General features: G+C 45.4%; 2 protein-coding genes across 4 annotated transcripts in view; both read left to right on the forward strand.

Annotated features, from left to right (window-relative positions):
- The window catches only part of LOC126995945 (uncharacterized), a 40,423-nt gene that overhangs the window by 15,812 nt on the left and 10,832 nt on the right, over positions 1–13,779 (forward strand). The window contains exon 7 of one of the 3 annotated variants that reach the window (XR_007750844.1): positions 3,506–3,798. The exons of the other annotated variants lie outside the window; for them this stretch is intronic. The gene's annotated coding sequence lies outside the window, so the exon portion shown is untranslated. Of the gene's footprint in view, positions 1–3,505; positions 3,799–13,779 lie in introns of those variants that run through there. 3 annotated transcript variants of the gene reach the window in all.
- The window catches only part of LOC126996285 (uncharacterized), a 79,959-nt gene continuing 74,193 nt past the window's right edge, over positions 8,014–13,779 (forward strand). The window contains exon 1 of the mRNA XM_050856662.1: positions 8,014–8,090. The gene's annotated coding sequence lies outside the window, so the exon portion shown is untranslated. The remainder of the gene's footprint in view (positions 8,091–13,779) is intronic.

Here is a 13,779-nt window from a genome sequence, read left to right on the forward strand (position 1 = left end):
TGATGGTCGGCCCAAGGCTTCTTCCAGGTGGGGCCTGATGGTCGGCCCAGCCCGTTCTGGCGCAGGCGAGTGTTTATAGTGGCGCCATCTTGCATTGGCTCATGCTGCCCCCAGGAACTCGTTCTTGATTCGCTTGGACGGCTTCCTCTAGAGTCCGGGTTGATGGGTGGTCTTCAGGACAGCATGTGGGTAGTTTTAAGCCACTCGGCGGTGACTGAAAAATCCGAGTGGTAGCGTGGGGATTCGAACCCGCGTCGTCCATCACGCGGTGAATGTGGGCCCAGTACGCTACCAGTTCGGCCACCGCCTACCTTAAACTATCCTACTATCTCTATCCTAAATTTCAATCCAAAGCTGGATGTTGCGCCTACGTGCGCAACGACATCACTTGCTCTCGTGCCCACGACCTTGACTCTTCTGAATTTTCCACCATCAGGCTAAGACTTCATTGTCATTCTATTACTAAATACATCTGTGCTGTTTATCTCTCACCTAACTCTACTAACTCTGTAAAATTCTTTGACTATTTGAACTCTAAAGTGGAGCACATCTTGACTCACTCTCCCTTCGCTGAAATCTCCATCTTGGGAGATTTCAATGTTCACCACCAGCTTTGGCTTTCATCCTCTTTCACTGACCAACCTGGTGAACAAGCCTACACCTTTGCTCTCCCCAACGATCTAGAGCAGTTGGTTCAGCACCCTACACGTATTCCCGACCGTCTTGGAGACAGGCCCAACATTCTAGACCTCTTCCTTACCTCTAATCCTTCTGCTTACTCGTGTCAAACTGTTCTCTCCGTTGGGCTCCTCCGATCACAATCTTATTTCTGTATCCTGTCCTATCGCTCCTGTTCCGATTTCCCGTGGAATGATTACTGCTTCCAGGAAGGAGACCCTCAGTGTGTGTCCAGCGCATCACAGAGGTGATTGTCTCTGGAATGGAGGCATACATTCCACGTTCTTTCTCTACTCCTCATGCTAAAAAGCCTTGGTTTAATCATGCTTGTTCTCGTGCTATTAAAGATAGAGAGGCAGCTCACAAAAGGTTCCAGAGCCTTCGCACTCCTACTAACCATGAACTTTACATTTCAGCCCGGAATCGTGCCAAATCTATTCTCCGACTTACCAAAACCTCTTTCATCAACAGAAAATGTCAACACCTTGCTTTTTCTAATTCTTCCCGTGACTTCTGGCACCTAGCCAAAAATATCTCCACCAATTTCACTTCTTCCTCTTTCCCTCCTCTCCTTAACCTTGACGGGAGCACTGCCGTCTCATCTATCTCTAAGGCTGAACTCTTCGCTCAAACTTTCTGTAAGAACTCCACCCTGGACGATTCTGGGCATATTCCTCCTACTCATATCCCTTTTGACTCCTTTATACTTGTTATTAAGATTCTTCATACAGATGTTTTATATGCCCTCTCTGGCCTCAACTCTCAGAAGTCTTATGGACCTGATGGAGTGCCTCCTATTGTCTTTACAAACTGTGCTTCCGTGCTGACACCCTGCCTGGTCAAACTTTTTCTTCTCTGCCTATCAACATCTACCTTTCCTTCCTGCTGGAAGTATGCCTTTGTAAAGCCTGTACCTAAGAAGGGTGACCGTTCCAATCCCTCAAACTACCGCCCTATAGCTTTACTTTCCTGTCTATCTAAAGCTTTTGAATCAATCCTTAACCGGAAGATTCAAAAGCACCTTTCCACTTCTAACCTTCTATCTGATCGCCAGTATGGGTTCCGCAAGGGGCGTTCTCCTGGCGATCTTCTTGCTCTCTTAACTGACTCATGGTCATCCTCTCTTAGCCGTTTCGGTGAAACTTTCTCAGTTGCGCTAGACATATCGAAAGCCTTCGATAGAGTCTGGCACAAGTCTTTGCTTTCTAAACTGCCCTCTTTCGGATTCTATCCCTATCTCTGTTCCTTTAGCTCCAGTTTCCGTTCCGGCCGTTCTATCTCTGCGGTGGTAGACGGTCACTGTTCTTCCCCTAAACCTATCAACAGTGGTGTTCCACAGGGCTCTGTCCTATCACCCACTCTCTTCCTGTTATTCATCAATGATCTTCTTTCCATAACAAACTGTCCTGTCCACTCATACGCCGACGACTCCACTCTGCATTATTCAACTTCTTTCAATAGAAAGCCATCCCAACAGGAAGTACACGACTCCAGACTAGAGTCTACAGAACGCTTAACCTCAGACCTTGCTATCATTTCCGATTGGGGTAGAAGGAGCCTTGTGTCCTTTAATGCCTCAAAAACTCAATTTCTCCACCTATCAACTCGACACAATCTTCCAAACACCTATCCCCTATTCTTCAACAACACTCAGCTCTCACCTTCAACACTAGATATCCTCGGTCTATCCTTAACTAAAAATCTCAACTGGAAACTTCATATCTCCTCTCTCGCTCAATCAGTTTCCTCGAGGTTGGGCGTTCTGTACCGTCTCCGCCAGTTTTTCTCCCCCGCACAGTTGCTATCCATATACAGGGGCCTTGTCCGCCCTCGTATGGAGTATGCATCTCACGAGTGGGGGGAGCTCCACTCACACAGCTCTTCTGGACAGAGTGGAGCCAAAGGCTCTTCGTCTCATCAGCTCTGCTCCTCTTACTGATAGTCTTCTACCTCTTAAATTCCGTCGCGATGTTGCCTCTATTTCTATATTCTATTGCTACTTTCACGCTGACTGCTCTTCTGAACTTGCTAACTGCATGCCTCCCCCCTCCCGCGGCCCCGCTGCACACGACTTTCTACTCATGCTTATCCCTATACTGTCCAAACCCCTTATGCAAGAGTTAACCAGCATCTTCACTCTTTCAAACCTCACACTGGTAAACTCTGGAACAATCTTCCTTCATCTGTATTTCCTCCTGCCTACGACTTGAATTCTTTCAAGAGGAGGGTATCAGGACACCTCTCCTCCCGAAATTGACCTCTCTTTCGGCCACCTCTTTTGATTCTTTTTTTAGGAGCAGCGAGTAGCGGGCTTTTTTATTATTGTTTCCTTTTTTTGTGCCCTTGAGCTGTCTCCTTTGTTGTAAAAAAAATAATAATAAAAATAAACACTCGCCTGCGCCAGAACGGGCTGGGCCGACCATCAGGCCCCACCGGGAAGAAGCCTACCGGCGCAATAGGCCAAGACGTAAAAAAAAAAAAAAAAAAAAAAAAAAAAATGAAGACTTGATTCAGTGCAGTGCCACTACAAACCTTCTGGGCTCAATGTTTTCATGAGTTCCCGATTTCTGGTGGAGCAGCTATGAAAGTGTTGTTACCTTTCACCACCACCTACCTATGTGAGTCAAACTTTTCAGCCATGACAGCACTGAAGGATCGAAGATGACATGCGTGTCAGTTTATCAAGAATACCCCCACGCATTGATAACATCATTGCTAGCAGCCAAGTAAAACATTAATTGAAACAAACAACATTTCAGGAGGCGGTGGCTGAACGGATAGCGTGACCGCCCCGCGTTCAGGAGGACGCGAGTTCAATCCCCGAAAGGTGCCACCAAGCTGGGATTTTTCAGCCGCCGCCGAGTGGCTTAAAACTACCCACATGCTGACCAGAAGACCACCTATCAACCCGGACTCTAGATTCTAGGATTAAAGATGAGCTCCGGGAGGGCAGCATGAGCCAATGCAAGATGGCGCCACTATAGACACTCGCCTGCACCAGAACGGGCTGGGCCGACCATCAGGCCCCACCGGGAAGAAGCCTTGGACCGACCATCAGGAATTCAGGGATCCACCGGGAAGAAGCCTACCGGCGCAATAGGCCAAGGCGTAAAAAAAAAAAAAAAAAAAAGTTAATTCATCATAAACAAAATTTAATGTGGGAAGCTTTTTATATGACCATGTTATTTGTAACTTCACTTAATTTTTCAGTCGCTAAATAAGAGTTTATCATTTTGAAAGCCTAATTATTCTGTTTTCTTAGAAGTGAAGTTTACTTTATTTTCCATTTCATAAATCAGACGAAGGAATCAAAACTATAACATCACTCACCGCCAAAAATCCTCTTTACTCCTCCTCTCGAACATGAGACAACTTCACGCAAACTGATGAAAACTTCCTCGAAATTTACTTTTTCATCTCCAATCTGTGTGTAGTTCTGATGTGTTTTCTTCCTTCCTTATTCCCTCTCTGTATGCTCTTGACGCGGGGCACACAGACAAATAAAACACTCGCTTGCCTCCTCCTCACCAGCGCCTCATAAGCGTGGTCACTCCTCACTCTGCAGGTAGCCGCCGCCGGGGAAGACAGGTGGGAGCCGTCTCACAAACCTACGGCGTTCAAGTACACATTATTATTGACACGCTTTTTGTAGGAGATATGGGCATCCATAGACTTCACAATCTCTTGACGGGAAACGGGGCGCGGGGCCGATTCGCAGGGGGCCGATTTTCAAAAATTTAAAATTTAAATATTTTCAAAACCAAAGCAGCTAGCGACCTGAAACTAAAACAGGCACCTCCCTTAGGCATATATGAGTCTCCATGAGCAGCGGTATCAAAAAATTCAAAGTCGTTCCCTAATAAAATCCCGATTAATTGTTTTTTATATAAGTATAACAAAACTTAAAAAGGCTATAAAATCCTCAGATTTTACGCTAGATGCACAAACATCACCAAATGCAGAGATAATCACTTATATTTTCAGAATCAATAGCAATATTTAGCATATCTTATAAGTTTTTGCCCGAAATAGCTACTTTTTTTTTTATTTAGTGCAATTTTTTACGTAAGTTTTTAACATCTAATAAATCACTTAATTTTCACATTAGAAACTTAATACTTGAGGAAAGCATGCAGAAACATCTTAATTTTACTCAACAAAAGCAAAATATTCATTTTCTATATACAATCACAACTTATTTTGGTTGAATTCGATGTCACTATTGCCGCAGCACGTCTTGCCGGCTATCTGGCCCTCGTCCTGAACAATCACTTTAGCCTTTGGCCTATGACTTGTGGGCCCCGGTCAGTTTCCTGGACTTGTACACGTCCCTGTTCCTCGCCGTCTCCTTCCTGCCCTCCTCGATACTGCTCCTCTTCCTGCCGGTCGGCTGCTTCAAGGCCTTGTTCTTCCTCGCTTCTGAGGTCACGTCCTTGGAGAAATTAGCACCGAAACAGTTGAAGAGGGACCTGCTGATGTGCGGCAAGATGGTGTTGGCCAGGTTGTGCCCCTCCTGGCACCTGTACCCCTGCAAGGTCGGGTCTGAGGCCGCCAGGAACTCCAGGAGGTGCCTGAACCCGTCCCTGTGGCGCATGGCAAGGGAGAGGAACCTCAACCTGCGCTCCTTCTTGTCCTCCCTGCACATCAGGGAGTCCCACAGCGACATCCCGAAGGACGCCATGTGGGCCATTGGGAGAGATGGCCGCTTCAGGACCGCCCGGCCCGTCTCCAGCTCTCCCCTGTCGACCAGCTCGACCAGGGCGTCGAACATCACAGAGGGCGGGTCGCCCCTCTCGAGCTCCACGGTAATCTTCATCTCCTCCTGCTGGGCAAGCTCCTGCTTGCAGCACTCGGCCACAGAGGAGTTGGCCTGGACCTTCCTGGCCAGGTAGCCGGCGTAGTTGCCGACCGCGGCGAGGAGCAACTCGTCCGTCGGCGGGTCCGGCTGGTCGTCGGCCAGCTCCCTGGCAAGCTGGGCCAAGATCACCTCGTCGTCCTCCTTCTCCTCTGCCTTGGCCCGGTCCAGGTCGGCCTGCACGTCCCCGGGGAAGAACCCGACGAGCTGAGTTGCCATGTAGGCACTAACTAAACGTACATTTCTTGTTTCCTAATACGTAAAACTGTGGACTTCACTATCCTACAGTTATCATTCATTTTACGTAAAGATTTCAACCTAAAGTTACGCAAATTTGCCATTTTTTACACAACGTTTTCAAAGTGCACGCATGGTGCTATTTTATATAAGTTACCTTGAATCCTCGACCAAATCACTCTAGAGACACTCCTGCCTGCTTGTATGCACTAAAACTTGAAGATTTCGTCCTGTTTCCACTTAAATTCGGAGTAAGAACGCAGAGTGTGTTTGAGTTGTCGCAGTGAAAGTCGCCATAACAATCGGCCCCTTACGCGAAGCCAGCGCGCCAAGACTGAAGAGATTTCCCGTCAACTAGTTGTGAAGTCTATGGGGCATCTCTAGGGGTAGTTTAATGGCCCTAGTGGCACTTTGACCCTTCTTCTATGTTATGATTGTGAACAAGCACTCATGAAAACCCGATTAATCTCTTTTTGACCTTTGGAAATAGTTGATGTGAGAAGTGGAAGCGTCTGAGAATATCGATGCCGTGAATGTCACAAGAACTGATCGTACAGCATCCCTTAAGTGTTTTTTTTCCGTGATGTTATCTAACTACTCACTACTATACACAAACGTCTTGTGATAGTAATAGCAATAATAATGACAATGAGAAGGGTAGTGCTAATAATAGTGATGATAATAATGTGAACTGGGCTCAAGGCTTCAGGCAGCAACCCATGAGCACGGCGCGGACTCGACGAGGCTGGACGGAAAACTGATCGTACCGGACTCACTCAAACACATTAAATGATATAATTATATTGCCTATTTCGCTTAGCTTAACACAGAGGAGAATAATTATCAATGTAAGAAAACGGAGACGGCTTTTGTCAAGGAGTCTAGTCTAGAGGATAACTATAATCCTTGGTTCCTGTCAAGCAGATGCGTGGCAAATAAGGTGTGTAGACGGAGACGAGGACATGGCTCAGCTGGGCACCTGAGGCTATGATGACGGTGATGAATACCCGGATAATGCTTACGGTGGTGATAAAGGAAAGGGGCGGAGTGTTTACGAGAGGGTGAACGGTGATACCTGCTTCTCGTGTTCCTCAAGAGCTGATCCCTTCCCCGAGACAGGAAAAGGATGGGAGGAGGACGAAGAGAGAGGTGAAAAAGAACTGAGAAAACAGGGAATAATGAGGAAACGTACGGTAAAATGGGCTCCTGTTGATGAAAGGGTAACCTGAATACGAAAAGATATCTAAGAGAACGGACGAATGATGAGGACGCGTGGAAAAGACAGGAAATTAAGTAAACGAGGAGAATGAGATGGGGCTAAAAAAAAAAGAGAAAACAAGAAAAACAGAAAATAACAAGACACGAGACCATTATACAAGCAAGCAAGAAGAAATACAAAGCCCGGAAAATGGAAAAGAGAAGATCGAGGAGAAAATAACTATAAGGAGGGCTGAGAAAACCGTTGAGAAATGTAACACCGCCAACTACAGCTTCCCAAGGACCTCCGTGAAATAACCGTGACTCAAGACAGAAGCCTGAAAAATGGACGCGGTGGAGGTGGTGGTGGTGGGGATGAAAAGGGTGGTGGTGGTGGTGGTGATGGAGGTGGTGATGGTGCTAGTGGTGATGGTGGTGGTGACTGATGATGGTGGTAGTGGTATTGATGCTGTGGTGATGTTAAAATGATGTTTTTGAGGGGAAAGAACGCAAAAATCTCCGTACTTTATTTATTTTATTTACATTGTCCTTTATTCTCTCTCTCTCTCTCTCTCTCTCTCTCTCTCTCTCTCTCTCTCTCTCTCTCTCTCTCTCTCTCTCTCTCTCTCTATTTACTCTATCTCTGCCCTGCTATATATTAACTCTAGCATAATAAATTTGGGGGAGAGAGAGAGAATGCCATGACCAATTAAGAGACACCAATACTGACGCAAACACATACAAGCTGCAATAAATGACAACTCTCTCTCTCTCTCTCTCTCTCTCTCTTGCTCTTCTCTTTCTTCCATTCCCTTTATTAATGTGCCCTTTCACTCTGCCTCTCTCTCCATCTGTCCCTCCTCTTCGCATATTCTCTCCCTTGCTTTGCTCATCACTCCTTACCTCTTTCCTCCCGTCTCCTTTGGTCCCTCTTTCCTCCCGTCTCCCTTGGTCCCTCTTTCCTCCCGTCTCCCTTGGTCCCTCTTTCCTCCCGTCTCCTTTGGTCCCTCTTTCCTCCCGTCTCCCTTGGCCCCTCTTTCCTCCCGTCTCCATCGGTCCCTCTCTCCTCCCGTCACACGTCCCTCCATCACGGCAGCTTTGGAGGCGTTGTGCAGGTATCAAGGTAACGACGTGATAATCCCTAGTCTTGGCCAGGCAGGTGCTGAACATGCAGGTGAGTGATGAAAACTGTAGCCAACCTGTATACGCCCCTTGCTCTTTAATGTGGGGTTTTTTTTCTCTCTCTCTCTCTCTCTCTCTCTCTCTCTCTCTCTCTCTCTCTCTCTCTCTCTCTCTCTCTCTCTCTCTCTCTCTCTTTATCTATCTATCTATCTATCTTTTTCGTTATTTATCCACCTATCCATACCAGGCAAACAATATTTATAAAGTAAGATTTTGTGCTACTGTTAATCGTCTCTCTCTCTCTCTTTTTCTCTCTCTCTCTCTCTCTCCCGTGAATATATTTTTGAATCGGTAAAATCACAGCAAGGGCTTTACCTTCAAATTGTAGTTCAAAACCAAACGCGTAAAATCCGTAAATGAACCACACACACACACACACACACACACACACACACACACACACACACACACAGAGAGAGAGAGAGAAGAGAAAGCCTATGCAAGCATGGCTGATATGGACATGAACATATATATATATATATATATATATATATATATATATATATATATATATATATATATATATATATAGTTTCCTACGTGCATACATACATACATACATACAAATGCATGCTACGATTCACTTTTATTCTCTCTCTCTCTCTCTCTCTCTCTCTCTCTCTCTCTCTCTCTCTCTCTCTCTCGTTAAAAAATACAGTAACCTACAAACCATTAATGCAAAACGAAGGAAGCAACTAAAATAAGTACAAATAAATAAAGACAAGAACGACGAATTTCCTAACGCTCCACCCTCACGCCACCACCGATATCACCACCACATCCGTCACCATTATCACAACACCTACGATCACCGCTATCTCGGCCACCACCGCTTGTTTATCTAATTATTAAAAGAATATCTTAACCTCATGTTATTCTCGTAACTGATAAGTATGAAGTCATCAGTTTTAAGATATACTGTACTAATCGTCTTGACAATTTGTCCCTCCTCAAGTGATTATGAGAGAGAGAGAGAGAGAGAGAGAGAGAGAGAGAGAGAGAAAAGCTCATCACCCGTTTCTCCGTAAAACAATACGAGTAATACCAACTCCAGCGTGTCCTGTACCTTTCTTTCATCATTCTCAGTGTTACCAAATCTATAAGAGAGAGAAAGAGGAAGCTCATCACCAGTTTCTCCTCCTTAATAAAACAATAACACCAACTCCAGCGTGTCCTGTACCTTTCCTTCCTCATTCTCAGTGTTACCAAACCAATAAGAGAGAGAGAGAGAGAGAGAGAGAGAGAGAGTATATGATGAATAAACCCAAGCCCCCACCAAGACAGACACACTTCTCCGACTTACCAACTTTCTGCTAAAACTTCAACTCCAACGAAATGGACTTTTACTACGTAGCATAAATATACATCGCATAGAACGTCCCCTCAGCTGCGTATTCTTCTTGCATTATGTATACTGCTTTCTCGACACTTTCCAGTTTCACATTAAGTCAAAGTTTTGCATCTCGATATATTGCTGGTGGTGGTTGGTTGTTCGGTTCTCTCTCTCTCTCTCTCTCTCTCTCTCTCTCTCTCTCTCTCTCTCTCTCTCTCTCTCTCTCTCTCTCTCTCTCTCTCTCTCTTAAATCGAAGTATTTTTACAATTATATTTTCTTTTCTTAATGCTGGGCTGACATTTATTTTATTTGTTTAAGTAGGCAAGTAATAAACTAAATGACACAGCAAGAGAGAGAGAGAGAGAGAGAGAGAGAGAGAGAGATTTACATAGAAAATCAGACCACACAGACCCCATGGTCCAGACTAGGTGGTCTGTCCAAACCTAAGTGAGTCTACATTAAATCAGAAGGCTCCAAAAAGTTGCATTTCTACTCTAGTTAATATTAAGTTGAAGGAAATGACGGTCGAGCTTGTTTTTGAAGGAGTCAATCGTGTTACACTGGACCACTGACGGTGGGAGCTTATTCCATTCTCGCACTACAACGTTGGTGAAGAAAAATTTGGTGCAGTCTGAATTTACTTGTCTACATTTGAGTTTTACGTCATTGTTCCTCGTTTGCAAAGCGTCATCGATCATAAACAATGTTGATCTGTCTACATTCGTGAAACCATTAAGTATTTTAAAACATTCGATCAGTTTTCCTCGGAGGCGACGTTTCTCAAGAGAGAACATATTAAGGGTGGAAAGCCTTTCTTCGTAAGATTTGTTGCGCAAGGAAGGGATCATTTTTGTTGCCCGACCCTGAACACCTTCTAATTTAGCAGTGTCCTTTGCATGGTGGGGAGACCAAAACTGTACCGCATATTCCAAGTGGGGTCTGACTAAACTATTGTAGAGCGGAAGTATTACATCTTTATTCTTGAATAAAAGTTTCTTTTAATGAAGCCCAACAACAAGAGAGAGAGAGAGAGAGGGGGGGGGGGGTATGGCGTTGGCGTTAGAGCAGCGACAGCCCCCTTCATCATCATCACGGTGGAGGGTTTAATCCAACATGCAGGACTCTCCCCGTGTTCCCTTCCTCTGAGACTCAGCATATCAAAGGCCCTACCGCTGTCTTCTCATGAATAACGCCACAGTCTCTTTTTTAATGGATTTCAGGGAGGAATGAATCACCTTATCCGATTTCCACGTCCTTGAGCTCACGCGGACGCTAAATCTAATCTCTGAATCCGCATTGCAATAAAGTCAACATAGAAGCGAGAGAGGTGGTTTTCCGCGGCTAATTTTCCGTCTGGGCGTATTTGCGAGTCTGGGTGCCAATTCACGTAGTCCCACCACCGGCTGTAGCGGCGGAGTGAGTGGGTAATGTCGTCATGTGTATTTATTTCTATTTCCTCTCTTCTCGTCCCTACCCCACCTCCGCCGTGCACCCTTCCCGCCCTCCTTCTTCGGGATTAATTTGAAGCTGCCCAAATTTATGGTCCTGCTCCCAGCAAACATTTCGCTTATGCCGCTGAGGAATTTGGAACACGCTTAACATTTTCAGGCTGAGAATTAAGTGAATGGTGAATTATCTTGCAAGCTTGGTACAGAAATCTCTCTCTCTCTCTCTCTCTCTCTCTCTCTCTCTCTCTCTCTCTCTCTCTCTCTCTCTGAAAACTTGGATTCATAGGTCTATAAGCAATAAAAATAGAACAAAAAGAATTGTGAAATGAGAGAGAGAGAGAGAGAGAGAGAGAGGTGGGGAGGGGTCATAGGAGAGGGCCAGTCAGCATTAACACCACTACGTTGCACAGAATCATAGCGCATGGGAAAGCAGATCAGTCAGGCCTTTTGGTTCTCACTTGCCGCTCCGTCATTAAATCTACGCGGTAAACAAAGTCGACGGTCCATGAAGTTGTATTTCCGTCAGAGAGAGAGAGAGAGAGAGGGGGGGGGGGGAGGGGGGGAGTATACGAGGTTCAAAGCATCGGTCCCTCTCAATAAAGTCTCTCCATTCTCTAAGTTTTCTCTCTCGCCAATCCTTTCCATCCCCCTCACATCTCCCCTCATTCCTCCCGAGTCCATGTTTTTTTTTTTTTTTTTTTCACCAGACTTTTCAGTGCGTTGATTGCAGGACACGGTTTACAGCCTCCTCCTCTACACATACAAGTCTTCCAGCCCTGCAACATTGATTTCCATGTCTGCCTTAATACAACACGTTTTCTATTACTGAAGAAGCCACGCTGAGATTTATTTCTTAAGCCAGACCAAAGACACAGTCGTTGGTATTATCGGACGGGTCCGCCTCTCACATCAACTATTTGCAAAGACCTAAGTGATTAATTTTGTTCTGGTGGGTCTATTTTAGGTTCATGGCATCGAAAACAGGTCAAACTACCACTAGGGTCACAGAAGTACCCATGGAAATACCCAGAATTCCTACAAGTCTTGTCAAATGTGAGTGCCTGGGTGACGAAATGTTTAAGAATTAAAATGGCCCAGTATTTTTCTTGGCCAGATCCGCAAGGCTGACGCAACGTATCTCACGTGCTTATCTCCTCAAAGCGATAGGAACCACGAATGCAGCTTATCAGGAGCTGTCATACTCACTTCATAAGTCAATAACTTTTATTTGTACAAACTCGAACTTTGACACTAATTGTGGTAAATTTGTATTCAACATGAGGTGGGACTTAGGCTGTGATGACAGACACCATCACCCTTACGATGATCACATTAGTGATAATAATAATAATAATAATAATAATAATAATAATAATAATAATAATAATAATAATAATAATAATAATAATAATAATAATAATAATAATAATAATAATAATAATAATAATAATAATAATGTTAACAGGAAAACACCGCTCGCTGTCGTGATATCACCAAGTCTTCACCTTGCACGTGAGTCATTGATTAAATCATTAAATATTTCCGTTGTGTACGCGGCACAGACTGGTCAGTGCTCAGTGGACACCCTGAAGTACTGACAGTACTTCACGGGGAACACATGCACACTGCACAGTACTGTACTGTGCAGTGTGCATGTGTTCCCCGTGATCCGTCTCTCTCTACCGCCCCAACGCGTTGCTGCCTCGTCCGATACATGTCCCTCACGTGTCTCGATCGCCAATTCGCCACTCGCCAGCGGCCACTCAGCCACACTCAGCCGGCCAGCCTCGGATATCTCAACACCGCGTCACGGGCATAGTGGCCAGTTAATGATTATTTGGTTCTCGAAGCACAACCGTAAACGTGAACACAAGTGTCGCTAATTCAACAATCAGGACTGCAATGATTAGCAAAGCAGCTGTAAAGGCATTGGTGTTTATCAGATCCGCTAAAACATAGACAAGGTTTGCAAGCGTAAAAGTTTGTAACCAGGTAAGCTTGTGTGTGTGTGTGTGTGGGTGGGTGGGTGGGTGGGTGTGTCACAGTATAAGTATTAGAGCATGGTCAGGTGCATGATTGTACTTCTCGTGGGTTTTAGATGTCCATATCAATAAGTGTACAGTGTGTCATTACCCAGCAAACTTATTCAGCCGCAAGTCTCAAGAGTCGAGAACATGTCACAGTCACGGCAGCACCAAGAACACTGGCGCCAGAGGGACAAGTATGAAGACTTTTTGCCCTCACGGCAGCACCAAGAACACTGGCGCCAGAGGGACAAGTATGAAGACTTTTTGCCCTCACGGCAGCACCAAGAACACTGGCACCAGAGGGACAAGTATGAAGACTTTTTGCCCTCACGGCAGCACCAAGAACACTGGCGCCAGAGGGACAAGTATGAAGACTTTTTGCCCTCATGGCACCAACAACTCTGGCTCCATAGGGACAACTATGAAGACTTTTTGCCCTCACGGCAGCACCAAGAACACTGGCGCCAGAGGGACAAGTATGAAGACTTTTTGCCCTCACGGCAGCACCAAGAACACTGGCGCCAGAGGGACAAGTATGAAGACTTTTTGCCCTCACGGCAGCACCAAGAACACTGGCGCCAGAGGGACAAGTATGAAGACTTTTTGCCCTCACGGCAGCACCAAGAACACTGGCGCCAGAGGGACAAGTATGAAGACTTTTTGCCCTCATGGCAACACCAAGAACACTGGCGTCAAAGGGTAAGGTGTGAAGATTTTCTGTCCTCATCAGCAGTAATTACGCAGGTGGTGCTGTTTGTGATCGCTTTATTGTGCAAGCAGTTACGTAGATTCCTGCAGAAGCATAAGAATAGGTGAGATTT

This window comes from Eriocheir sinensis, chromosome 9 (genome assembly GCF_024679095.1).
Source record: "Eriocheir sinensis breed Jianghai 21 chromosome 9, ASM2467909v1, whole genome shotgun sequence".
NCBI lineage: Eukaryota > Metazoa > Arthropoda > Malacostraca > Decapoda > Varunidae > Eriocheir > Eriocheir sinensis.